The 25,553-nt window shown below is 55.3% G+C and overlaps 1 protein-coding gene across 5 annotated transcripts in view; it reads right to left on the bottom strand.

Moving 5' to 3' along the window:
• Positions 1 to 25,553, bottom strand: part of RAI1 (retinoic acid induced 1) — a 74,604-nt gene that overhangs the window by 25,567 nt on the left and 23,484 nt on the right. For 3 of the 5 annotated variants that reach the window (XM_038151819.1, XM_038151821.1, XM_038151818.1), the window contains one exon: positions 13,472 to 13,552. The gene's annotated coding sequence lies outside the window, so the exon portion shown is untranslated. Of the gene's footprint in view, positions 1 to 13,471; positions 13,553 to 13,667; positions 13,932 to 14,516; positions 15,159 to 25,553 lie in introns of those variants that run through there. The other 2 variants (XM_038151822.1, XM_038151823.1) reach the window with 2 other exon arrangements.

The raw sequence follows: 25,553 nt of genomic DNA, 5'->3' as shown, positions 1-25,553 counted from the left end.
GAGCTGCGGCTCCTGCGCTGCCAGGGGGATGCACCCCTGCAGGAAAGCGGGGTGTGGGGGAGCCTGCGAGGGCTCTCCATGCTGCAGACACCGCCAGGATGTGCTCAGGGTTCGCGGGGAGCTGGTGGCTCTCGGTGTTGGTAGCCAGATATGCTTTGCCCGCTGTCAGAGCCTGGGGTTGGTTGGATTTTGGGAGTGCCCTGGGCTTGCTGAGATGTCATGCGTGGTAGCTGCTGTCTGCAGGCCAGATCCTGCAGCCTGCAGGAGGGATACCCGGCATGGAAGGGGATAACTGGGAATTGCTGGCTGCCCAGCTGAACCTTTCCACCAGTCAGATCTGCAGGGCCAGGGGACACCAGCTCACTGTCCTCAGCAAGGACACCCCATTGCTCCAACACATGTGTAACCACAACCTCTCCCAGCCACATCAAAGACCAGGAAAGCTGTCTGCCAGCCACCAGCCTCATCAGGACCTCACATCACTCTTGAGCTCGCAGTTACAAGGCCAATGACCAGGCAATTAAACTGATTTCTGGTTCAAAGGCCATCCCACCTGGCACACTCAGCAGGAACCACCTCAAAACCAGATGCTGCTTCCTCAGGGATCTGTGTTGGGCACCAAGAGGCATCACTGTGGATGCAGACCAACGTGGTGCTCACCTTCACCCCCATCATTCCTGAGCACCTGCCACAAGCTCCCAGTGGCAAAGCCATGGCCCTCAGATCCCCCTGCCAGCACCCCAGACCCACACCTGGGACCACACAACGGGGCTGCAGGCAGGAGCCCGAGCCAGGAATTATGGTCTGTACAAAAGACAATGACAGTGAATCTTGTTACTGGCTTTTCAGCAAACGTAATTCCTTTTTATTAGAAAATTAAAGGGTATGAAAAGCTTTCCAAGGCTGAAGAGCTGAAATGTGCTTTCATAAAATATGCGGCGTCTGATAAAACGGATTTGCTTGTCTGCCTGCCCCGGCCCCCTCCCCCTCCTGGCTATTATTCCTACTGGCAAGGTGATGCCTTTTGCCAAAACACCGACCCCAATGTGGCCAGTGGAGATTCCTGGGGACCGGCGCTGCTCCCCAGCATCCCAATCATCCCACCACGAGCCACCCCACAGCCTGCACCCGACTGTGGTTGGGTTTGGGTTGGCTTTTTAGCTAAATAAAACTCTGAGGAGCAGTTTTTCCCCTCCAGTGTTGCAGGTGAAGGCCGACAACAACCCAAACCATCACCCCAAACGCAGCTGCGAGGACGCATCAGTTGCCAGCAGGAGAAGGTGAAGCCAGGCAATGGCAGACAGAAAGCAGTGGACTCCCCCAGACATCACACCAACAGCAAGTACTAAAATCTTCCTGGGAAGTTCCCTCCTGAGGAGAAAAGTCATGTGCCCTCCCGTGCACCAGCACCGAGCTGCACGTGAGAGGTGCTGAGGGTCTGCAAGTTGCTGGTATCAGGCAGCAGGCAGCAGAGGTAACACGAGGAATCTCCATTTCTTCCCTTTAATCATTCCCTCTCTTGGTCTCTTTCATCTTTCTGATGGCTTGAGTCAACCTTCCATGTTTGTGAGGTTAAAGATTCTCGCTACCTCCCACTTGGGGCTGCGGGGCTGGCACCTGCCAGGCTCCACAGCACCAGGGAGCAATGCTGCCCTTTCCATCTTTTGTGGGCAGAATGCCCCTTGCCAGCCCTGCACAAACACCACAACCTTGGGGCTCACTTCAACCCTCCAGGTTTCTTATTTCCGTTCCATTTCCAGGTCAGTTTTGCCTCTGCAAGTCCCTGGGGATGCATCCATGGGATGCATCCATCCCACACAGAGATCTCACAGGGGTGGTACAAAGGGACCTCACTGTGTGCACAGGGCTGGTACCCTCTGATGGTTTGTCACCCCTGGCATGGCAGAAACAGGGGAAATGAAACAATGTCCCCTGAGTGCCACCAGGGAGCTGACACCTCGGCTGGGAGAGGACCTGGCAGCTCTGGCCACTGTCCCCAATTGACTCCAGCCCTGGCGATGTCACACGGGCAGGAGGCAAGGAGACAGCAGCACCCAGTGCAGCGTGCAGGACAAGCCACTGGACATGGAGACATTGGGCTGGTGGGGACAAGGACAGGCAGATCCAGCTGTGTTTCTGCCACCATGCTGGGTGCCAGCACTGCTGCCACGGGGAGACACAACTCCAGCAGCAACACCGTGTCCCCACATGCCCCCTCAGCTCTCTTGCAAGCCAGTGTGCCATGACCCAGCTACAGCACCTCCTTCCCACCGTGGGTTCCCTGTGCCACTGCGGGCTGCTGGTGCCACTGGCAGTGCTGTGGGAGTGCTGCCCGGCCGGCTATTACCACAGGAAAAGCTGTAACACTACAGCAAACCTCCCTGCTCAGCCCTGCTACAAATCAGGGTCAGGCAGCAGCGCTGTTAGACAGAGCCTGCCGCTACGTGCTCCTGCTCCTAATGTCCTCCTGCCACACACTTAATGGGGACACACAGGAGAACGGCGCCACGAGGCAGAGCCTCGGCCCCACTGCCCATCTGGGGGCTCCTGCCCTCAGAGCCGGCTCCCCAGCACCGGCAGAGCTGAGGGTTAGCACCAGGGAGGCACGGCCAGGGATGTTTTCTTCCCCAGGGCTGCTGCGGCTTTACCTTTAACATCTGCAAATGTGGTTAAAAGTTTGCCGAGCCTATTTTTAGAGCCTCTCACCACATGCGATTCCTCCATCGTGAGACAGGAAACGCTGATGAGGCTGTTCGCCTCGGAGCTGCTTTCTCCTCCCTGGATGGCCTCTGAGCTCCTCTGGCCTGTGTGGTGCTGCCACGGCCGCTGGTGGCCCTGGTCCCCCCCTCCCAGGGCGTCCCACAGTGGCAGCTATGGCAAACCCAAGAGCTGAGGGTGACAAACTGCTGGGGGTGCTGGCAGTATGGCGGTCACACTGAGGTCCCCATCCACGGTCCCTAGACAGTGGGGGGACAAATGTGTCCCAATACCACTCAGGGACTTGAGGGCAAAACTGAGCCAGGCAATGGAAATACAAAACCTTGAGGGTGAAACCAGGCCCCAGCATTACGGACCTCGTCCGCCATCTTGCCCCGTGCCTCGGTTTCCCTAAAGGAACAAAATTCTGCTTGGCTGCCCACCCTGGAGCAGCACGAAGGGCCTCGACCAGGGGATGGGCACCATCAGCACTGGGCACGGGGACCGCCAGCAAGCAGACCCTGGCAGGAGCGTCCACTATTCTCCCTCACACCCACTGCCCCCAGCACGGGCAGATCGGTGTGTGCCCTCCATCACGCTCAACACAAAATGCTCTGGAGCCAAAGCAGGCCCCGGCTGCCCCACGGGGCTCCGGCCCTGGCCGTGCCCGGGTCGGTGCCGCGGGCCGGGCAGCACGCAGGCGCGGCTGCGGCCGGGCGGCGCGGGTACCCGCTGTTTGAATGTCAACACCTCATTTATACATCTTGATTGGCTCTCATCAGCCATGCTGCGCTACACCTGATTGCTCCGAGCCGACGCGGGGTGCCAGGCTGCAGCGCCTAATTCCAGTTAATTGGCCCTTCATCCGAAGCAAAACAGAAATACGGGGATAAAGAAACAATAAAGCATCCTCCCCCGCTAAAAAAAAAATAAATAAAAAAATTAAAATCTTGGCGTTCTGGGGCTTGCTTTTATTTCGCAGCCGTGAGCAGGCCGTGCTGTGGGCTATGGGAATTCCTTCCCTGGAGCGCTGGACTCTGCATGAGCTGGGGATGCTTTGCCACCCCACAGGCTCAGCTCACTCGTGCTCCCCTCATCCCACAGCCAGCCCTGCGTTCGTGTCACGCTCGCCCGTGCTCCTGCTCCCGCCCGCTCTCGCGAACCACTGAGGCTGAAATTTCAATTAAGAAGGAGAAATAATTACCCGCCGCTCCACATTTCCTCTAAAATGGTAGCCAATACCGGCAAGCCGAGTCACCGCCTCCTGCCACGTCCTGGCGCTCACCGGCGGGCTGGCATTCGGATGACATTTCCAGGATAATGCCGGCCCAGCTGCTGCACGCTGGTGGCTGCTCCCACAGCCATGCCAGGAGGCCGATGCTTGGAAGAGATGCTTTCTTCCTCGGTGGGAGAGGGGCTGCTGCGAGCCCCCGCCACCCTGGCTCAGCCTTTGAACCCTCTGCCCGCTCCCAGCCGTGCTCTGGGCTGGGATGCTGGTCCCCTGCTCGCCACCTGGCAGAAGTGATCCGTGATAATGACCTGGCTCAGCTCCTTCCAAGCCACACGTCATGGGGAACCACCATGCTGCTGTCCCCAGCAGCCACCGTGCGCAGGGGTCGGGCACGTGGGGATGTTCCCCTCACTCCAAGGATGTTCCCCTCACTCCAAGGAAGACACTGGAGTGCTGGAGTGTGTCCAGAAAAAGGCTGGGGAAGGATCTGGAGCACAAGGAGCGGCTGAGGGAGCTGGGGGGTGTTCAGCCTGGAGAGAAGGAGGCTCAGGGGAAAACTTCTCACTCTCCTCAAGTCCCTGACAGAAAGGTGCAGCCAGGTGGGGGTCAGGCTCTGCTCCAGAGTGATAGGAACAGGGGAAATGGCTCAAGCTGAGCCAGGGGCAGTTGAAGTTGGATATCAGGAAAAATGTCTTCACCAAAAGGGTGGTCAGGCATCAGAACAGGCTGCCCAGGGTATTGGTGGAGTGTTCATCCATCCTGGAAGTGTTCAAAAAAATGTCTGGATATGGCATCTGGGGGCATGGTTTAGTGGTGGGCTTGGCAGTCAATGGTGGGACTTGATGGTCTTAGAGGGGTTTCCCAACCTTAATGATTCTGTGATTCAGTGATTCTGCACAGGAGGGCAGGAACAAGAGGACGGGCAGCACTTGGGCAGGCAGCAGCCTTGGCTGCACCTCTGGCATGTGGAACAGCACTGGGAAAGGGCAGATGGACCCAGTTTCAGGACATGTCCCCAGCCTGGGGACACCAGCAGTGTGGCTGTGTCAGCCTCCCCCATGGTGCTACTCCAGGCAGATGCGCCAGCCCAGCGCTCACCAGGGCACCTCAGACCTGCCCACAGCTGCAGAAATCACACTTCCTGCACTGTTTTAATTTAGCACAGCCAGGAATAAGAGGAACAAGCTCCATCGGGGTTGGGAAGGGCACAAACCCCAATCAGAGGATGATCTGGCACCTCACAAGTGCTCCTGCACATTGCCCTGTCGAGACAGCCTGTCCTGGCTCCAGCTCGTGCCCTGTTGGGGTGACACAGCCCGGTCACAGTGACACAACCCCACTGCAGATCCCCACAGTCCTGCCCAGAGAGCTGTGGGAGACGCAAACCCTGGGAGAAGGCAGAGATGGGACACTGACCTAGGCACAAAAGGCTCCTCCACCACGAGGATGGACGAGAATGAGGGAAGAATGAACAAGGATCCAGGCTGCAGCAGAACAAGCTGGTGTGGAAGATGTGCCATGTCCCCAAAACCAGACCCTCTGCCATGGATGTGGACGGTGCCTTATTTTCCCTGGATGTTTTCCCATTCCTCTTCCCATAATCCAGAGCTGGGGGGCCACTGCAAAGCCCGCAAGTCCCGTGACTCCAGTGGCAGGAGATGCAGGAGCCCTGGGCAGTGATCACAAGAACGGGGAAAGCAGCAACCTCAGGTTGCAGATTAGCTTCATTTTACAGCCAGGCAGGCAGAAACCTCCCGTGGTTCAACATCTTGCTGCAGACCACACAGGGAGCCTGGGGAAAGCCAGGGAGAGGTCGCAGGTCTCTGCAGGGTGAGAGCATCCTCTCTCTGGGGAGGGAGGGAGGGAGCTCAGAGCCCAGAGCGGCCCCAACCCATCGCCGCACCCCAAAGCTCCCTGGGGCCACACGCTGCACCCCTTCCCCCTCTGACCCCAAACGGTGGGGGCTGCAGAAACCAGTTTGGCAAAGAGAGAGAGGCTCTTTACCCAAGTTTAAATGCACTTCCCTTGACTCGGTTCCCAGCTCAGTGTAGAGGAGACCCAGCTTGGCCGGCAGCCACGGCGCTCAGCTCTGCACGTCCCCGCCGAGAGACACATTCCTCAGCACTGCAGCTAAGTGCAGCACAGCCTTTGAGGCCTTCACCCCTCCTTCAATGATAATTTATGCCCTCTGACCCAACTCCCCCTTTTAAATCAGGCTGATCAATAGAGAAATCAGACAATCCTTTTAAGAAACTATCTCATCTGATCCTGCCAGCTAATGATCTCTGCTCTCCTTACAGCTGTTTGCAGATCTGTAGCCTAGGCTGCTAAAGGAAGCAGGAGGGAAAAAATGCCACTGGGCCAAATTCCTCCTTCCTCAGTCCAAGGAGGAGCAACAACAACGCTGAGGATTTGTATGGAAGCAAAACAGGAGATGCCAACTCCTGTTTTTTCGGAAAACAAGCTGAGCATCATGCTGCAGGGAAGCACTAGCTCCCAAAATTTGCTCCCTCATCCATCTCACCACCAAAACATGCTATTCTCCCATCCTGGGAGCCCTGACAAGACATCCTCACTCTTCTTACAGGCTCAAGCTTCCAGGCTTTCCAATGCCTCCCCTCCAAAGAAAAAACAACCAACACAAAGCAACAACCCAAAATCTGGTTCCTGGCCGAGCCATGGTCACCCTCACCCTGCTCCGTGCACAGCAAGGCTCCAAGGGGATGCTCTGAGCCCTGGGATCTCCATCACTTGGCTGGAAATCCCTCACCCCTCACAGGGATTCTCACTTTACCAGGACAGCAAAAGCTCAGGGGTGCAGCTGCCTCCTGCCCATGGAGGAGCTAAACCAGATCAGGTGGAGAGGGAGCAGTGTCCAGCACAGCACTGGGAGCAGTGTGGACACGTCCCTGGAACAGCCTCCAGAAGGGCTTTATTGATAGCAGCTGCATTTCTATTTAACTGGCAAAGGAACAGGGTTAACCAGTGAAGAGGGAAGCATCAGAGAACCCTTGAAGTCTTCAAAGTAAATCAGCTCCTGGAACAAACACGCTCGGTAGCCAAATGTCCCCTTCTCCTTTGTGTGTGCAGAGATATTGACATTTATTATGATGCCCAAACCACCCAGAGGAAGGATGCTTTCCTTGCATCCAAGGGCCATTTCTCACCCTGGCACACTCACAGGGATTTCTCCTCTGCCAAGGCAGAGCTTGGCCCCCAGCGCTCCCTCCTTTAAACCACCCAGGAGGCAGGATGGGACCGTGTCCTGGGGATACTCAGCACCTTCCCAGCCCCACCAGGAGCTAAGGACCAGGCTCCAAGCCTGGGACACCTCCAAGGTCCCCCCACAGGCTGTCCCCTCCCACTCAGCCCTTGCTCTGAAGCCCGAGAGCAGATGCAAAAGCCAAGGGGTCTGCAGGGCTGTGGCAGCACAGCACGGGGCAGGTCCTGCCACAGCAGTCACAGTGAATTACAAGGTATTAGAGCCCCGCGCTGCCGTGTCTCTGTGCAGCAGCAGTCACGGTGAAGGACATGCTATGATAGGACTAGAGTCTCCTCTGGAGAATCCAGTCCCTGGCCTGGTGGAAGGCAGTGCTATGAGAGGCCAGCCCTGTTCTATAGATCATGCAGAGACAGGCATGTGAAGGACACGCTATTACAGGACGAGGCGGGCTGGGAGCTGTGGGGTTTGGGGAGGGGGGACGGCTGTGCCTCGCTGGATCACTGAGTGCCCACGCTTTGCGAGCCAGCAGCCGTGAACGTTTTTAATTATGCTTTCCTACTTTATCGAGCATCTCATTTTCATTTACACGCCAGCCATCTCCACCTGAGAACGTGGCCACTGCTGCTCCTTTCCAGCACTGCTCCCATATTCCCTCACGCATCAGCTGGAGGGACCCGGCAGAGCTGGAGATCCATCCTCAGCACCGGGGACCCATTTGGTGACAGACACAGACCTGCCTTGCAGCTTCCCTACGCTCCCCACAAGATGCCAAGGACCGTAAGGGAGCTGGGCAGAGCCTCCCTGATGCTCCGTGTCCCTCCCTGCTGGAGCAGCCAATTTTAGTGGCTGCCATAAATGCAGCAGGAGCAGTGTCCTCTGGTGAGGCATCGAGCGGTGACTAAGAGCGGAGATGACAATAAAGCAGAGGAAGCAAGGTCTGACTGCAAAGCAGCAAACCAACCCCCCCGAATCCTGCTCGGAGGCACTGACTGATGATGCCCCCCCAAACCAGAGCCTGAGCCCAGTGAAGGAGGGCTGGGCTCTCTGGGGCTCAGCTTGAGCCCAGGCACAGGATTGGTTTGGGTGGAAATCCCATAAACAGGAGGGAAAAAGGCTTCCCCCATCAGGACACCGGGATGGAGTTCAAGCCTCTTAGCAAAGCACACAGGGGGACTTGTGTCCAGCCCCTACAGATAAATCTACCCCCCGAAAGTGTTCTCAGTGGTAAATGCGGTAGAGACTGAGCAGGACTTGACAGCTCGAGGTGTATTTATGGTGCTTTGGCACCAGGGATACAACCAGTTGGGATTTTTGCTCGGCTCTACCACTTGGGCATAGCACAGCCACAACAAACCCATTTGAATACCTCTTGTTTCAACCAAGGCAGAGATCCAGCCTATTCCCTGCGGAGCAAGCGCCAGACCCGGGGCCAAATTAATCTCCGATGGATCTCCATCAACTTCATGGAGTTACAACTACAATTTGGCCCAGGCCTGACACGTAAATCTGCTCATTTTTCTTCCAAATCGTCCAAATACCGCAGCATTTGTTAGCGCAGGAGAGGGGACGCATCCTCCGGGAGAGATCTCTTTGGATACCGCGCCAGCCCTTTCTTTTTTTTATTTCCTTTGCTGCCTGGGATAAAAGGCAAGCGAGACAGACCGTGGTACGTGTCTGAGCTGTTTGGGAAAGAAATAGGAATTTCCTCCTGCCATTCCCAGTCTTTTGATAGGCAGGTGGGATGCGAGCAGGAATAACTCAATCAAGACAGAGCAATTTTTAATTAATTTGTGGATCCCTTCACCGGCTGATTGCCTTGGAGACAAAAGGGAAGCCTCTCCTTTAACACTTGTGTGTGCCTGGTACTCTGAGCCTCCCCTTTTCACCGGCACATCTTTGGTCTTGAAAGCTGCACAAAAGGAAGAATTCCTTGATCTTTTGCCTCGGCTTTTGCTAAGATGGAGACACACATGAGGGGGAGCTGGGTTGGGGATTTTTTGGGTTTCTTTTATATTTCGGGGGGATTATTAAAGCCCAAAATTCCCATAGAGAGAGGTGGGGAAGACAAAAAATAAAAAGAAGGGAAGGGGAATTAAAACCCTCAAAGCTAAGAAAGGAGAGCGTTTTCCATCAACACCTTCTGCCCAGCCCGCTCCATCCCCAAGGGGAGGGAGTTGAAAGGTTCAAGCTACATCAAGTGGTGAGTAATGCAGCGGGAGGCTCCTGCTCAGGGCTGGGCTCTCGCCCTCCGCCATCCTCCCTGCCCCGTGCCCAGCGCTGCCGGGGCAGAGCCCAGCTCTCAGCCTCCCCTTCTCCCCCCACCAGCGACCGTGGGGATGCGGGAACTTCCAAGGCAGTGAGTGACACCACAATTATCGATTGCCGGCTGCAAAGGCTTGCTCTCGCCTCCCCCCCTCTTCTCACTTGTTTTCTTCTGTGCAGCAGTGCCAGCCTTCAGAGACTGCTGCTGTAAAAGGCTCGGATTGACGGGGTGTCAAGATACCCGCTGCCCCTGGCTTTTAACGTTCCCTTGCAGGGGGGAGCGGGAAGAGCCCCTGCACCGGTGAGGGGAGCTTGGATAGCTCCAAAAGAAAGGGAGGAATGAAAAGCCTCCCTCTCTCCTCCGTCGAGGAGATGCTCTTGAACCACAAGCAGCTTTTTCAGCCTCAGCTTGGCTGCGTGCGTCTCGGAAATCTCAAGATGCTGGGAAGGAGGAGAGGCGATGTGCCAGCCAGCCCCTGCCACTGCCGGCGTCCTGCCCAAAATCGAGGCACCCAAGAGACCCACCACGCTCCCCAGCAGGTCTCTGGGGGGTGGCACACACACCTGACCACCCAGCAGGTTTGCCAGTGGCCATTTTAGAGGTGGGGAAGACAAGACACATCCAGGCCAGATAAGGTCACTCAGAAGAGACTAAAAAAGGACTGGAACACCCCAGCTTGGGCAAATCCTCTGCTGTTCAACACTGATGGCACAAGGGGTGCCAGATCAGAGGGTTTTCCTAGCAAAGACTGGCAAAGCAGGAACTCCAGGTGATCCCCGGATTCCCCACCAAAGGCTGCGATGTCACCATGCCCAACGGCCCTGGGACGGTCCCTTGCCAGCCCTGCCCCCAGCTCAGCTGGCCACCCACAGCAAGCACCACCCCTGCCACAAAATGGGGACGGTCACCTGCCTGTGGAGGTGTTTGTTTGCAAAGCCTGGTGGCACCTTGGGACCATGGCTAAGTGTTACGTGCTGGAGCCAGAGGCCTGAAATTAAAGCCGGCTCCACGGCTGTCGGTGTCGACACCTGGTGATGGGAGGAGAGGGATCGATGATGGAGAGTCTGTCGCTCCTGATGCATCGCTGTCAGGGTCAATACACAATTCCCGGGGAGATCAGATGTCCAGGTTAACTGCTTTGCCTCCGTGCTAAGCCGATGGGCTGGCAGAGCCCCATCCTGCTCACACATCCCCCTCCTCAGCCACGCTCACCCCACGGCCACCAAATGCCACTGACAGCAGCCCTGGGGCTTGTGGCTCTTGTTTCCATCCATGCAGAGCTCAAGTGCAGTTCAAATCGGTGCCCAAGGCTGGGAAAGAGACGCGGGGACAGCAAGGACAGCAAGGACCTGCCCCCCAGGAGCTTTTGGCTGCATCAAACCAGCCCACTGCCACGGGCAGCGTCACCACGGGACCTCGTGGGGACACAGGGCTTGGGGACACAGGCCAGCAACTCCTCTGGCCACCCAAGGGGGCTGAGAGGGACTTCTGAAGGGGGGAGCCCCACCTGGCAGTCTGCCTGTGCACCCCTGAACTCCTGAGCAACAGAAAAGGCAGGAGAGGAGGGAAACTCGCCCAGCACAGGTCCTGCAGGCTCACTGCCTGCGTCCTGCTCCTCAGCCTGGGTGGGCACAGCATCCACGTGGCTTTGGCACGACACCTGTCCCCTCCAGGTGACACCGCAGACCCCCGTGGGACAGGAGAGCTGTGACAGCAGGGCTGCACTGTGCCCTCTGCACCAAGCAGGCTCGTGGCACTCCATGGCACCCCGAAATCACTGCAGTGAGCGCAGGCAGGAGGCAGAAGCCCTGCTGTGCCCCCATCCCGGGCGGGATCCCTCCCAGGGGGTCCTTTGAGGACGAGAGCCACCCGCAGCCAGGCTGCAGCATCTCCCCCTGACAGCTCCCGGGGGCTCTCAGCTGCTCATCTCCTCCTCCAGCACAGCACAACCTACCCGGGGGAGCCCGGTGTGACCCCCTGAGGAGGGGACCAGGGGGTCCTACCTGCCTGGGGGGGACACAGCATCACACCCTGCGCAGCCGGACTTGCATCAGCCCCCCCCAAAAAAATCCCAAGAAAACAGAGCGCGGCATGAATAACAAAAGCAGCGATCAGTAAAGACTCTCCCAAGAGGCTGCAAGTTCTTCAATTAGAGCTCGCATTATAGGAATGAGAAACTCCACGCCGCCTTCCGTAAGGATAACACTTTTTTTCCCCCCTCTCTTTTAAAGAATAAAGGGAGGGAGGGAGAGGAAGGGCTGCATCTCTAATGCAACAGACAGGTCTGCTGAGATTCACTTTGGCTCTTATTTTGACTTTCATCTAAAAGAGCTGCCCTGGGAATCCATTAAGTCCAATTTAAATCGGCTCTCCGCCCTCCCGGCTTCTCCCCGCCTTCGCGGCCCCCCCAGCTCCCTTCTCCCCCCTCCTCGGAAGCAAACAAACACAAAAGCAAGGCCAGGCAGGGCAGGCAGCGAAGGGCGGGCAGCGAAGGGCAGCACCGGCACGGTTTCGGAGCCCTTCCCTGGGGGATCACAGCCTTCCCCAGGGCAGTCGCTCCATCTTTATTTCCGCCCAAATGAACACAATCCGGCCACGTTTGGGTACCGCCTCGGCATCCCCCACCCCGGCGGCGCTTTTGGGGGAGCCCCTGGGGTTTGGGGACCTGCTTCTGCTCCCTTCCACACAACGCAGGCGAATTTCCCCGTGGTTTTATTATTTCTGAGGACAATTAGCTCCATTAACGCCGCAACCGGTAAAGTTGGACGGGATATAATCACACGCTTCAGGTCGGTTGGGTTTTTTTTTTTTTTTGGGGGGGGTTTGTTTTTTTTTTCCCCCCCCAGTGAGCTTCCCCACCCCGAGATCATTCCTCCGCCTTTGGGAATCGCCCCCCCTCGCAGCCGGGCGAGGGACGGACCCCTCGCCTTTCATCTCAGCACACTCATTCAAGCTCTGCTTCTGTCGTATAAGCAGTTTTCCAGCTCTTCCCCCCCGTTAACACACCCGCTCTGCATTGCATCCTATTCATATGTTTTCAATCATCGCCGTTTCGTTATTTAAAACAAAAGCACACGGTTCCCCACCCCCGGGCAGCGCTCCGAGCCCCCTCACCGGGCTCCACGGCTATCCCCCCGTTTGTTTGTTTATTAATGTCAACGGAGGATTCGGAGGCAAAAATTTGCCGTGGGAGAAAGGGAGCGGGAGGTGAAAGTCCCATCAAGGGGCTTTCCAAAGGCGCAGCCAGATGTGCAAACCCCACGATTCCTCGGGTTATCTGCTAGATCCATTTTTTCCTGCCCCGCCAGCCACCGAAATAAAAGAAAGAAAATCCATCAAGTCAGCGTTCTCACGTGCAGACAACGGCGAGGAGAGCCAGGCGCCTGCCCGCGGCACCGCCGCAACTTTTGGAAGTATAAAACCATGCACATCCATAACTCCTCAATCAAAGAAGCCTCCCCGGGAAGACTTCCCTCTGCAGAGGCTTTCACAGCCCCGCGCCCATTATTATTTTAACTTTGCAAAAGTAGGGATCCAGGACAAGCAGAACGAAATCCACCCCCTTGCACACACCAACACTTCCAAGTCTCAGCTGTATCTTTGTTCAGACACCCATCAATCGGCAAGTCAGGAGGGGTTTTGGACCGGTTGCAAATTTCTTTATTACTTCCAGAAAAGCAAAACAACCCCCCCCACACACACGCCCCCCGGCTCCTCCGTTGCTGCTGCAAATAGGACACACACACAACACACACACAGCACACACACACACGCACGTATAATCCCCCCTCCCTCCCCAAACTCCGCGATGCCGGCGCCGTGCATCCATTCAAAATCGCAGCAGCACACGAGTTGCACAAGAGAAAAATAAATCCGGAAAAAGCTCTGTCCGCACACCCCTCACCCGCCCCCCCCCCCCCCCCCCCCCCTCCACGCCCTCCCTTCCCAATTCTGCTGCGGCTTCAAGAAAAAAAAAGAAAAAAAAAAAAAAAGAAGAAGAAGGAAAAAAAAAAAAGGAAAAAAAAAAAAAGCACAAAGATGTAGCTTGCAACAATACCTGCGATGGTCCTCGCTCTCTCCTCTCTCTCCTGCTGGCTCGCTCTCCTCCTCTTCCAGAGCACAGTAGCCAGATTAGATCCTTAGAAAAAAAAATGTGAGAAATAGCACAATTCTCCTTTTTTTTTTTCCTTTTTTTTTTTTTTTTTTTTTTTTTGCTTCCCTTCTCAGCAGCCCTTCTGAGCTCCTTCACTAACCATTATTCATAGACCACTAGGGGATATAAGGTAATTAGAAACGGCCCTATAGCATCCAGCCTGAAAATGTAATGCCAGCGGTAGGAGTGGTGGAGGGCTCTGGCTGCGGGCGGCTCCGGCAGAAAGTGCTCGCTGGAGCTGGGGACCGAGGTGAGAAGTGGGGTGGAGGAGAGGGCGAGTGGCAGCGGGTGCTGGCAGCTCTCCCGACACAGACCAGGGTGGCCAGGGACACCGAGCGGCATCGGTTTGGGGGGGTTTGGTTTTTTTTTGGGGGATTTTTTTTTTTTTTTTTTGGATTTTGGAGTGGGCTCGCCGTGCCCGTGTGAGCCGTGCTGGGGCTGCGTGTGTGTGCGCGTGTGTGTGTGTTTGTGCCAGGAATAGCAATCAGCAGAGGCAGCACACAGAGCGCAAAAATGCCATCATGCAGGGTCAACAGAAAGCTGCAGACATTTTTTTCCTCTCTCTCTCTCTTTTTTTTTTTTTTTTTTTTTTTTTGTAGGCTTAATCCTCTGGAGCGGGGGAGAGGGAAAAGGAGGAGGCTGCTGCCTTCTTTATAGTTTTGATTTTTTCTTTTTTTTTTTTCCTCTTCCAACCCCGTAGGATCAGATTAACCCCCCCTTCCTCTCCCTTCCACACACACACACTCTGTCCAGCCCCAGCCATCCCAACCCTCCGCCAGCACTGCACCGGGAGATGCCGGAGCCGGCGCAGGGTGGGATGCGGGTCTGGCCGCCGCGATGAGCTGGGTGGGATGAGCTAGGTGGGCTCGGCGGGGAAGCAGAGCAGGAGGGAGGCAGAGCGGGGGGGGAGGAAAAAGGGGGGAGGTGGAGGCAAATGAACAAATCACACCTGCAGCTTTCTGCGTGCCGGAGCCAGCTGCAGCCCAGGCAGCGACCGGCAGGAAAAATCCAGGCGCACGGGCTCCCAGCACCATCATCTGCGGGGATTTAGGTGCACGGTGAGCCGGTGGCAACTCATCGCTGGGAGCGATTGATTTTGGGGAGGTTTATTATTAGCAGGAGGGGGAAAGGGAGGTGCTAACAAAGAGCAACCCTTCCACACGCACCGATTTTTTTTTTATTTTTTTTCCAAGGGATAAATAAAACCCGTCGCAGAGGCGAGGAGGGGGAGCTGGTCCCCTCGCCAAGGGACCTGGCACACCGGGCCACCCGTGCCGTGCCGTGCCGTGCCCCCGGCTGCTGCCCGAAGGGAGCAAACGCCCAGCCCTGCCTCCTCCCACGACTCCGCTCTGAGCCTCTCGTTAATTGAACTAAAGCTGTTCACCTTGATAACGCAGCACGGCAGCAAGTTTCCGAGCCGTACGCGGGGGGCTGGAGAGCTATTTGATCCACTTCCAAGGCGCTGCCTTTCAATTCAACCCCTTGCTCTTGAAGGATGGATAACCAGGCCCTCTCTTTTCCCTGTTAATTACTCGAGATAGGAGCCATCAAGCTGCAAACCAGACCAAACCTCACAAGGGGACACAGCACCTGCAAAAGCAGACTGCTTGTTCTCATCTCCCCTGTCGTTTTCCTCCCCACCTCCATCCTCATCCTCATCCCCATCCCCATCCCCATCCCCATGGCAGACCCAGTCTGGCTGTTTGTAGGTATACACCACAATATGCTCCCAGCCACCTCCAGCTTCACACATGCCTCTCTGCAGGGTGGTAAATCAAGCTGGGACCTCATGGCTCTCCAGGGACGTGGTGTTATTCCCCGTAATCACCAATCTGCCCTGCTCTTCACACACAAGAGCCCGGCACTGTTTGGCATCACAAGCCGTGACTGCCACCCTAGAAAAGCCAAGGTGGGATGGACCCTAAGGACGTCACCCCCGGCTTCTCCTCTGGGATTGACAGAAGACTAAAGGATTTGTTATTTTTACACTACAATCCACTAAATTCAACAATCTGGTCTGTCTATGTCATTTCCCAGCTCTGGTATGTTTGAAATCCCTACCTCCAGGAGTCCTGTGATTTCAGGAAGGTCTCATCCCTGCTCTCCTCCAACCCTGACCTCACCGTGGTGGGGAGAAAGGTTGAAACCACAAGCCCCAGAGAGCCCCATATGCAAATTAAATCACCACCAAACACTTTGGTTATTAAACACTGTTCTTTTTCTGGAACCTTTAAAGTTCTGCACCTACGATTTACGGGTTCAAAAAGGCTGATTTCACGACTTCTCAGCATTTCTGAGGTGTCAACACCCACGTCACCTCTGTTTGCATGACACGGTCATGTCTATCTAAACCCAACCACTGCCTGGGTGGGAGACCACAACCTATAACACCAATTAACTTCACTCATTAAAACCTCCAAGCTCACAGAGGATGCTGCTGCTCAGTTATGCAGATGGAAAAGTTTCCATCCCCTTGATAAAATCGGGATCCAGAGCATCCTGGGGTAGATCTCACCCTGAGCTACCACAAAACAGCACAACCAGCATCAAAAAGCCTCTTCCCACCTTCCCTGCCATGAGAGCAGGGCTCACCTTGCCAAACAAAGTTGGAGGCTTCCCTGGACATAACCCCGCACCTCCTGCCCTGGAGAGGCTAGAAAATAATGACTCACAGCAATGTTATTTCTGGAGCTGCTAAAACAAAGGCACTCCGGCTCTCTCAGTGTCTCACCACTTCGACCTAAATGATAAGGCATCCTGAGAAAACTGAGCTTTTCCCAGCCCTGACATGAGTGGCCAACCCGGGATCCAAGGACCTCCCCAGTACCGACACAGGATGCTCTCAGCTGGCTCTTTTTCATTCATCTTTCTTTCATCCCTCTTCCCGGCAGATCTCCCCTCAGCCCCACTCCCAGCCATCCCAATGGATGGTTTTTGTCCCCTGCCCAGGTGCCACACACCCCACACGCGTGGTGGCTCCTCACAGGCAGGAGCAGCAGCCCTGCCCCAGCTCTCATCAAGCTCCGTGCATCGGCTCCGAGCGGATCCGATGGATTTTCATTTCCTAACTTTGCCCTTCGGGCTATTTCTAACGAGCTTCCTCACGCTTAAAAAAAAAAATAAAATCCTTCATCTTGCAGCACAGTGTCAGAACAGCAACACTCGGGATGACTGTGCCTGAGAGGAGGCTGGAAATTAATTATATCACAGTGGCTTTAGGTAGGGATCCATCCACTGACCTCCTTGTCCAGCTCCAGTCTGGGACCCAGGGAACAGCCCAAAATCCCCTCCCAGAGCAAACAGGCTTTTTTCGGCCTTGAAAAATGTATTTTTGTGGTGTGATGTTTGGTCTGTGCAGCACAGCCTTGGGTGTGGAGCCACCACTGTCCTCCCGTGACCCCGTGCCCTCCCCGTACCCCACATCGCCAGCCTTGAGCCCCCTTGTGTAGCCTCTTCCTGCATCACGGGTCCATCCACCCTCCTGGACTCATCGCTCCCACTGAGAGGGAGGAATCAGTCCTGGGTGCCTTAATTTCCACTAATCAGATGTTTTAATGAGTTTCTCAGCAGATCCCACTTCCCACCACCACCCCTCGGAGGCCGGCCCCGCTCCCGCGCCGCGCCGAGGCCCCTGACACCTCGAAGGCTTTCCTTGGTGGGAGAGCAGCGATTATTTCTCTCAAAAGGTCTCTTATAATGGAAACCATCTCTGCATCCCTCCTTGGTCTCCTCCTGCCGTGACCCAGGCTCCATCGAGAGGAGCTCTGCTCCAAGGCAGCGCCGTGTTTCCATGGAAAGAGTGAATAGCAGAGTCTTCCCAGTGGTTTATTAGAATTCCTTTTACTTCGATGGAGAGTTTTAGAGCAAAGTAGAAAGGCTTTAATGTGGGGCTAATGGAGCCCCTGGGAAGTCCAGGAAGGAAATCTCCCCTGGAGGAGGCGTGAGGAGAGGGAGGGCAACTTTCAAGACGAATTCCTGGACAGGTTGAAATTTTTTTGCAGGAGCCATCTCAGGCAGCAAGAAATGGAAATGAATGTTTGTTTTATTTTTAACAGATGTTACAAAAGACCTGCCAGTAATTCAGCGAACGATGCAAAACCTAGATCCCACTCACTTTTCCCGGCATGTCTTCCATCCCCTCCCTCTCCTGCTTGGTACAAATGCTTATTTGCATTTAGCAAATCATATTTAAAAATAAAAAATAAAAAAATTAAGCAATAAAATAACAATCGTACGCCACTTCATTTCCTCCCTCCCTAAGGTTTTGGTTTCAGGTTAAATCCTCGGTTGGAGCAGCTATTAATTGTTTTTAATAAATTTTTCTGTCTCTTCAGATTTCCCAAACCTATATTCTACTCACCCACTTTGGGGGGTGCCCTTTTGCCCAGGCCCCCATCCCTCTCTCTCCCTGCGGTTCCCTCACGGAACAGCTCTTGACTCTGCAAAGTGTTTGGAGCCCCAGGGTGAAACACAGACTGCAGCCTCTTCTTTGGGAAGAAATACAGGGATTTGCAGTTCAGAGATGGGGAGATGGAAAGGGGAGGAGGTACAATGAGGGGGTCCTAAAACCATCCAGCCAGGGGCTAGAAAAGCAGTGAGAATGTGGCTCTCCAAAAAACACAGTGCAGGAAGTGATCCATGAACACACACCACAGCACAGGGAATTCCAAAGCTGCTCTGAAAGCCACCATGATGCCAGAGGGGTATTTGGGATGAGATAGAGCATTTATGAGTGACACACGTGAAACCCAAACCCAGGAGGCCAGCGACAGTCATGGAATCCCAGAATGGTTTGGGTTGGAAGGGACCTTAAAGCCCATCTCATTCCAACCCCCTGCCACGGGCAGGGACACATTCCACTATCCCAGGTTGCTCCAAGCCCCTTCTAACCTGGCCTTGGACTTCAAGGGTGGGGCATTCACAGCTCGTCTGTGCCAGTGCCTTACCACCCTCTCAGGGAAGAATTTCTTCTTAATATTCAATCTATCCCTGCCCACTGTCGATGTGAAGCCATTCCCCCTTGCCCTGTCACTCCATGCCCTTGGAAAGAGTCCCTCTCCAGCTTTTGTAGTCCTGGCCAGAGGAGCCCTGAATCCCACGGATACCAGATTTCCTGAAAATGAGCAACTTTGGCAGCTCCTGGTTTAACTCTTGCCTGCGAAACACAAGCTGCAATGGTTCCCCTTTTCATGCCTAACTGTGAAATACCACTTCTCCTCTGGATATTCAGCTTTCCAAAGGGCAAGATACCAGGAAAACCTGCAGTGGGCAAATGCAGGGTGATTTTCTGCCTGGTTTCCTGTTAGCCACCCTGCATGCATAGCCCCAAGTGGCCCATGATCCCACACACCAGCATGCCCTGTGCTGGATTCACACTCCATCGATGCCTTGTTTGTGGATCCCAAGCAGGAAAGGAGGAGACAGGCTCTGGGGAGCAGCTGCAGGTCAGTACTGACACAAACAGGGTGTTCCTGCACCCGTTATAAATCCTAAAATCTGCCTGATTTCCAGGCAGAAAATGGCATCCGTGTGCATTTCCAGGTGACGGAGGAAAAGTGGCTGTTTTCACTGAGCTTTCTCCTCTTCCCGTTCCAATCCTGCACCTGGTTAGCAACTGTCGGAAAGAGGTTAATCACAGTCCTTAAATCAGGAACCTTGTTGTGGTATGCTCGGGATGCACATCTGTGCTCTCCATGGCTCATCCCCGGCGGCATTTGGGAGAAGGCAATATGCCAAAAAAACCCCACCCCCAAATAAGCCACCCAACCCCCCCCAAATGAGCGACAAGCATCCCAGGGTGCAGGATCCTGCTGATTCCTTGAGCTGGTTCTGCAGCACACGTGAAAGGCTCATGATTCCCCCAGCCCCACCACGGCCGTGGGTTAAAGGCATCTCGGATAATGCGGTGTTGGCACAGCCAGTATTGGGCAGAAAAGGCTTTTGAGGGATTGGGGTTTTGCTCACTGGCCAACCTTATGATGGAGGGGAGGAGGCATCACCTGGAAATGTCCTGGGAGTAAACCACGGGGACCAGGGGTGGTCTCACATCCCAACCCAGAGCTCAGCCCTTGGCAGCGCAAAGGCTGGAGCTCCAGCAACTGCCAGCTGCCCAGCTTGGCTCCTGATTTCCAAGCACTGCAAAGCCCGGCCTGGCCTTGCTATTTCTAGGCCTGTCCCAGGGGATTACCCCGCTCTCCCTGTTTAGGGAAAAAGAAGCATTCCGGAGCGTCAGAGCGCTGGTGCTCAGCCGGTGCGGCACAGACCGAGGCCGTTCCAGGCACACACACGTGCACAGCCCAGAAAATGGAGAGGAATTGATCCCGGAGGCAAATCTCTTTTGTTCTAACCCCGCTGCCGTAACTGGATCTCCCCGGGTTCCCGGCTCAGGATCGCATCGCTTTCATGCCTTCTCCCAGTGCCAGCTTGTCACATTCCCCCGTCGCCGGCGGCGGGGAGGGGACGGGTGGGAAGGGGAGGCATCGCTCCCAGCGCTTGTTTACCTCAGCCCCGAGCACGAGGGGTGTACGGCGGTAATGAGCAAAAACCTGGAGGGAGCAGATTGCAGAGCCGCGGCATGAGACCACCCCCAACTCACAGGCTGCCCCTTTTTAATGAGGTCCCCCCCCATCCTCCTCCCCGCCGGGCTCCCCGTGCCCTGACATCTTCCTGCCTTTCCCCGCTGTCTTGTTCCGACTGCAGAAATGCTGATTCACAGAGCCCGGCGCGGGAGGCGTTCGGGAGGCAGAGAGAGCAGCGCAACGGCGCCCGAACGCACCCGACCTCCCCGGGCGCCTTCGCACCGGGCACCGGCGACAGCGGAGCCGCTGCAGATTAATCCGCTCTGCGCCTCTGCCAGCACCTCTTTCCCAGCGACTCCCTGGCCTCCCAGCAAGGTGAATCCATCCCCTCCGCTTCCCCGGAGAGCTCGCATGCGAATTTGCCTCCCCTTTCTGCGCAGGGGAAAAAAGCAAGGTGAAAGATTTCACGCCGCGCACGACAGCGGGATGGGGTGGATGGCACTGCCCCAGGGAAGCGCTCTGCCTTCCAAGCAAAGAGAACAGCACCCCGACCCGCTGCCAGGCAGGTGCCAGACCTCCCTCCTGGATGCTTTGATGCATCACCGGCAATCCAGACCCCGTCTCCTCTTTCCAGGGCAGGCAGTGCCTGGTGGTGGGGTCTGCACCCCGGCTGGCTCCTGGCACCCACTGCCACGTCAAGGGCGCTGTGCTGTGACAGCAGCCGGCAAGAAGCGAGCTGCCCGCCCTGCCTCACCTTCCCTCTCCTGTCCTCTCCCCTCCTGCCAGCACGGTGCAGCTGGTGCAGCAGCAGGGCCAAAATCCGAGACAGCAAAAGGATGTTTTTTTGGAGCAGGCTGTAGGAATGGTGTCCCCAGCAGCCCAGGGAAAGCAAATGGCTGCAAAAGGATTCCGCTTCTTCCAAGTCCAGGTCCCTTCCCTCTGGGACAACCACAACTTACTGTAGGAGAGCTCAGGTGAATAGATCCATCCCGTTCTACTCCATCTTGCATTCCGTGACCCCATTCACCTCTCCCCCCTGAGGCCACTTCATCCCAGTCACCTGTGGTGCCACAATGGATGCAAACTCTTGGGAACCCCTTGCATGGAACGGCAGGATGTGACACAGACTTTCCTGTCACCTTCACACTCCTCCCTGTGCCACGTCCCTCTGGACCAGCTCAGCACTGCTCGGATCAGGTGGGACCCATCCCACCTGGATGGGCATGCAGAAGATAAACCCAGTAAGCCAGGCAGGGAAGCCAAAATTGAACCCAGCTCTGCAAGCCCACGGGAACACTCTGGATGTGTCAGGGGACACCAGGGCACCAGGACACCCCTTGCCACCACCACACTGCTCCATCTGCAGCCCCGAGGCTCAAAGACCAAATCCATCCACCTTTTCCTTTAATCCTCCCACGTTTTTTTGCAGGGTGTATCAAAGCTGTGCTGGTCCACTCTGCGTGGATGACCACCTGCCCACAGCCAGTGGCCAAGCTGGGCTGCTCATCTGGCTCCCCAAAAAGCCGTGGTGAATCTGAATAGATTTCCACCATGCAACTGTAAAGGCCCCAGTGGGTTTGAATAGGAGCCCCTTGAGGTATTATCTCAGCAGTGCCTCGAGGCAACCACCTGAATCCTTCCGTGACTGCTGCACAAACCTGGAATGTCTCCAGCAGCTGGGGATTATGGACAGACCTTGCAGAGCAGCCCCCGGACCACCACAGCACAGCCAGCACCATCAGCTCTCAGATGCTCCCACGTGCAGCCATTCCTCAAAAAACAAGGCACGGTGATGCTAAGAAGACCAAAGCCCAGATGCCAAGGTAGGAAACCAAGCTGAAGTTTTCACATTAATCATATCGAGCTCTATTCTTTTTCATCTATTTCAAGGCAAGTCAAAAAGAGGTTCACACTCTCCCCTGGCAAACCACAGAGGATGACGTGAGCCTGTCTCTTGCATTGCAAGTAGAGTGTGTCAAGCAATTAGCAAGTCATCGGGAATTCAGATAGGGTGGGCAGGATACGATCCCTCAAAGCTCTGGCAGGAGCATTACCCACCCTGGAGTTTCCCATCAGGCATGGAAGGCAGCAGAGGGAGCAGGGGCTGTTGGTGAGCTCTCAGGAGCAGAGCAGACACAGTGTGCCAGCAGAGCCTGATGCCATAGAACACCTCACGTTTAGCCCGTGCTGTAGCTCAAAGGCCCTGGGCATTCAACACAGATTTTTCCTCGCTCATTCCCATCAGCAAGGTGGCCAGGACAATTCCAAGAACCTTCAGGCATCCTGCAGGCCTACTGGGTCAACCTGAGTACCTCACACATGACCCACCCCTGGGCATTTTGGCACTGCATCGACTCTTGCTGCTCCCACCAGTTTCACTCCCTGCACCTCTGACCATGCTGGTTTCCACTCAGCATCATCCCAAACCCTGCTCTCCTGGAAGTTAGTGGCAAAACCCATGCAAGAGCAGGAGCAAGCCTTCCACGCTCACTCTGGGATGAGATTTGCACTTTGGTCCCCCAGAGCTGCTAAGCCCACACCACACCAAGGCCTGGCACAGCACACAAGTGAAGCAGGACCACTCACCAAGAGCACCTTGGAGGGGAACTCAGTGGTTTGCAGCCTCCCCAGAGACCTGGCTGGTCCCCATGAGCACCCAACCAGCCCCAAAAGAAGAGGAAGGATTCTCCTGAGGTGTGAGCAGCCAACCTGGGCGCACACCTCCCTGTGCAGAGGGATGCAGCGTGCTGGGCAGGTGGCACAGGGGACGCCTAAGCTGCCACCCGCCCTTTCTCCTCTCCATTGCCAAGGTAGCAGCAGACAATGCTATCTGCTGGGTTGTCAGCCGGCCCTCCTCCCGCCGTCTCTTTAGCCAGAAAACTCTCCATCTGTCTCCAGATGGGGTGTTTCTACCACTCCAGTCAAACTGATTCAGAGTGGAACAATGATGCTTTGTTAACAAAACAATTTTTGTGTGTCAAGCCCTCCTTCTAGCGGGTTTTTCTCCCCCCCCCCCAGTCCCCAGTGGGTCAGCTTTGTGTGGCGTCCTACATTTTGTTGTTTCTTTCACATTTTAAAGGCTCCGTATTTTAGTACAAAAGGTGCCTGCGGAGCAGCTTTTATCTGCGAGGCAAGATTTGACACATACGCAGATCACAATTGCGACAGGAGGTTCGTGATGTGGTGGTTAAGGGTGGTGTCAGGACCTTCAGAGTGATGAAGCATTATTTCCAGTGATTTTTTGCCTCCAGGATAAAAATTACAGCTGGTCCAATGCTGCATGTAGGGCTTCTGCGAGCTGGAATCCCCCAAGGGCTCATGGAGGGGGCAGAGAAAGTCTGAGCTTGCTTTGATACAGAGCTGGCCTCACCTGGGTCCATCCATCCTTCTCGTGTCCTCCTGTGCAGGACAAGCCACCTCTGTCACTTGTGAGAGGACAGGATGGGGACATGGAGCAAATCTACGTGCCTGTGAGTAAACTACAACCCTCTCCCCAGCACAATCCCTGGGGTGGCCAGGAAGATCAAACCTCAGCCCTCCCGTGGCCAGAGTCTCTGGCTGGAGATCCTGGGGAGTGTTTGACTTCTCTCCAGCTACCCAGGGTGGGATCATCCCCCAGCAGCAGGAAGGAAAGCTCTCTTTCTTGTTCCAAATACATCTCCACCACACAGGCCTCCAAGAAAACCAGCTCTTCCTTTATTTTTCCTTTTTTTTTTTTGCCCTGAAGCAATAAGCACACAAACCACCTTCTGCTCTGCACAAAACCAGCAATTCCCAGCAAACAACCAAGCCGCTGGCTCCAGAGCAAACAGCTCCGTGTTCCTAAGCAGGCTGGAAATTTCTACACAAGGGGGACTTTTTCTTCCAGCTCCCTCCACATTTGCAGGGAAGGTCCCTCCTCCTTCCTGTCCTCAGGTAACAGCATCTTCATGGAAACACCAATATTTTTATGAGTCATCCCCCTTCTTCCCCTCTCCTGCTCTGTGGCCAACACCCCTCTGCTTTCAAGATCAAAGCCGAAGGGGACCAGCTGTGTTGAGTCCTTTCCTTTCCAGCCCTTTGCATCTCCATTTGCAGCCGTCGCCAGCTCAAGTCCCTGCTGTTCTGACAGCGCTTTGTGCCGCCCCTCCAGCACCGCAGCTCTGTGTCTGCTCCCCCTCCATCCCTCTCCTGCCATCCCAGCTCCTGCTCCGGCCACGCTGGGAACACAGGGAACCCTCCCTGACCTGGGCTCAGTCCCCTCTGGCATGCACGGGAGCTGCCCTGCTGGCTGCCCTGCCTGTCATGTGCTGATTCAGAGGCAGAAATGTGCTCAGAGAGAAACGGGATAATCTGCTTCCACTGAAATCCCATCCTAATTCCCTGTGTTTGGTAACTCCTCCGCAGACCAGAGCATGAGACTGCATCTCCCTTCCAAAGAAGCAGCTCCATGGGGACCTTGGCTCCAGGCTCCTTTCAGCAGGGGTACGGCCTTGGCTGGGAAAGTCCAGCTCCTGCTGCAAAAGCGGCTGAGGGAACAGGAATCTCCCTCCCTATCCAAAAGGCTGAACATCTCACACAGCCCCCGGTGCTGCAGCAGGGATTTGCAATGTGATGGGATAATTAGAGTCAGGGATGTGCTTCTCGTGCTTCTTAACTGCCAGAGGGCAGGGTTAGATTAGATATTAGGATGAAATTCTTCCCTGTGAGGGTGGGGTGGCCCTGGCACAGGTTGCTCAGAGCAGCTGTGGCTGCCACATCCCTGGAAGTGTCCAAGCTGAATGGGGCTTGGAGCCACCTGGGACAGTGGAAGGTGTCCTTGCCCATGGCAGGGGGGTTGAATGAGATGATCTTGAAAGTCCCTCCCAACCCAAACCATTCTGTGATTCCAGGATTCTTGATATATCCAAGAAAATCCGTCCATTTTTGGTCTCCCAGTGAGTGTCATTCGTGCACGTTTGATGGAAGCTGCTTCCATGTGCAGCGACTCACAGGTCTGACAGGTCCCTCTCAGGGTCATACACCCCATCCTTCATGACATCTCATCTTGCACCAAGTGCACCTCCTGGGTGTTGCCATCACACATCCTGCACTGATTCAATCCCTGCTTCCCAACACCTCGTTGTAACTCAGCCCAAATCCATCTTGGAGCTGTCTCTCCTACAAAGACTTTGAAGAAAGCATTGCACAGAATTAAGTCTCGGTGCTTTTTATATGTAAAACACCGAATTTAGCTGCTAATGGCAATTCCCAGCAGAAAAGGATGGTTAGTAGTGCTGGGTATATTTATGAATTCTTTCTAAGCAAATGCCGTGAGGCGGGAAATGTCTCGGTCCTCGTGGAAAGCTTCCCGGGTTGCTGCTGCAGGCATCTAAAATGCAAAGTTTCACCACGACTTTTTGAGTTCTGTGCTCTGCTAGACATATCCCTTTCAAATCTCTTCTCTCAGGAATGCTTTCCCAGCCTCTCTCCTGCGGCCATGCGTGTGT

Source organism: Motacilla alba, chromosome 14, assembly GCF_015832195.1.
Source record: "Motacilla alba alba isolate MOTALB_02 chromosome 14, Motacilla_alba_V1.0_pri, whole genome shotgun sequence".
In the NCBI taxonomy this organism is placed as follows: domain Eukaryota; kingdom Metazoa; phylum Chordata; class Aves; order Passeriformes; family Motacillidae; genus Motacilla; species Motacilla alba.
The sequence above is the reverse complement of the archived record's forward strand: the minus strand, read 5'-3'. Positions and strand labels throughout refer to the sequence as shown.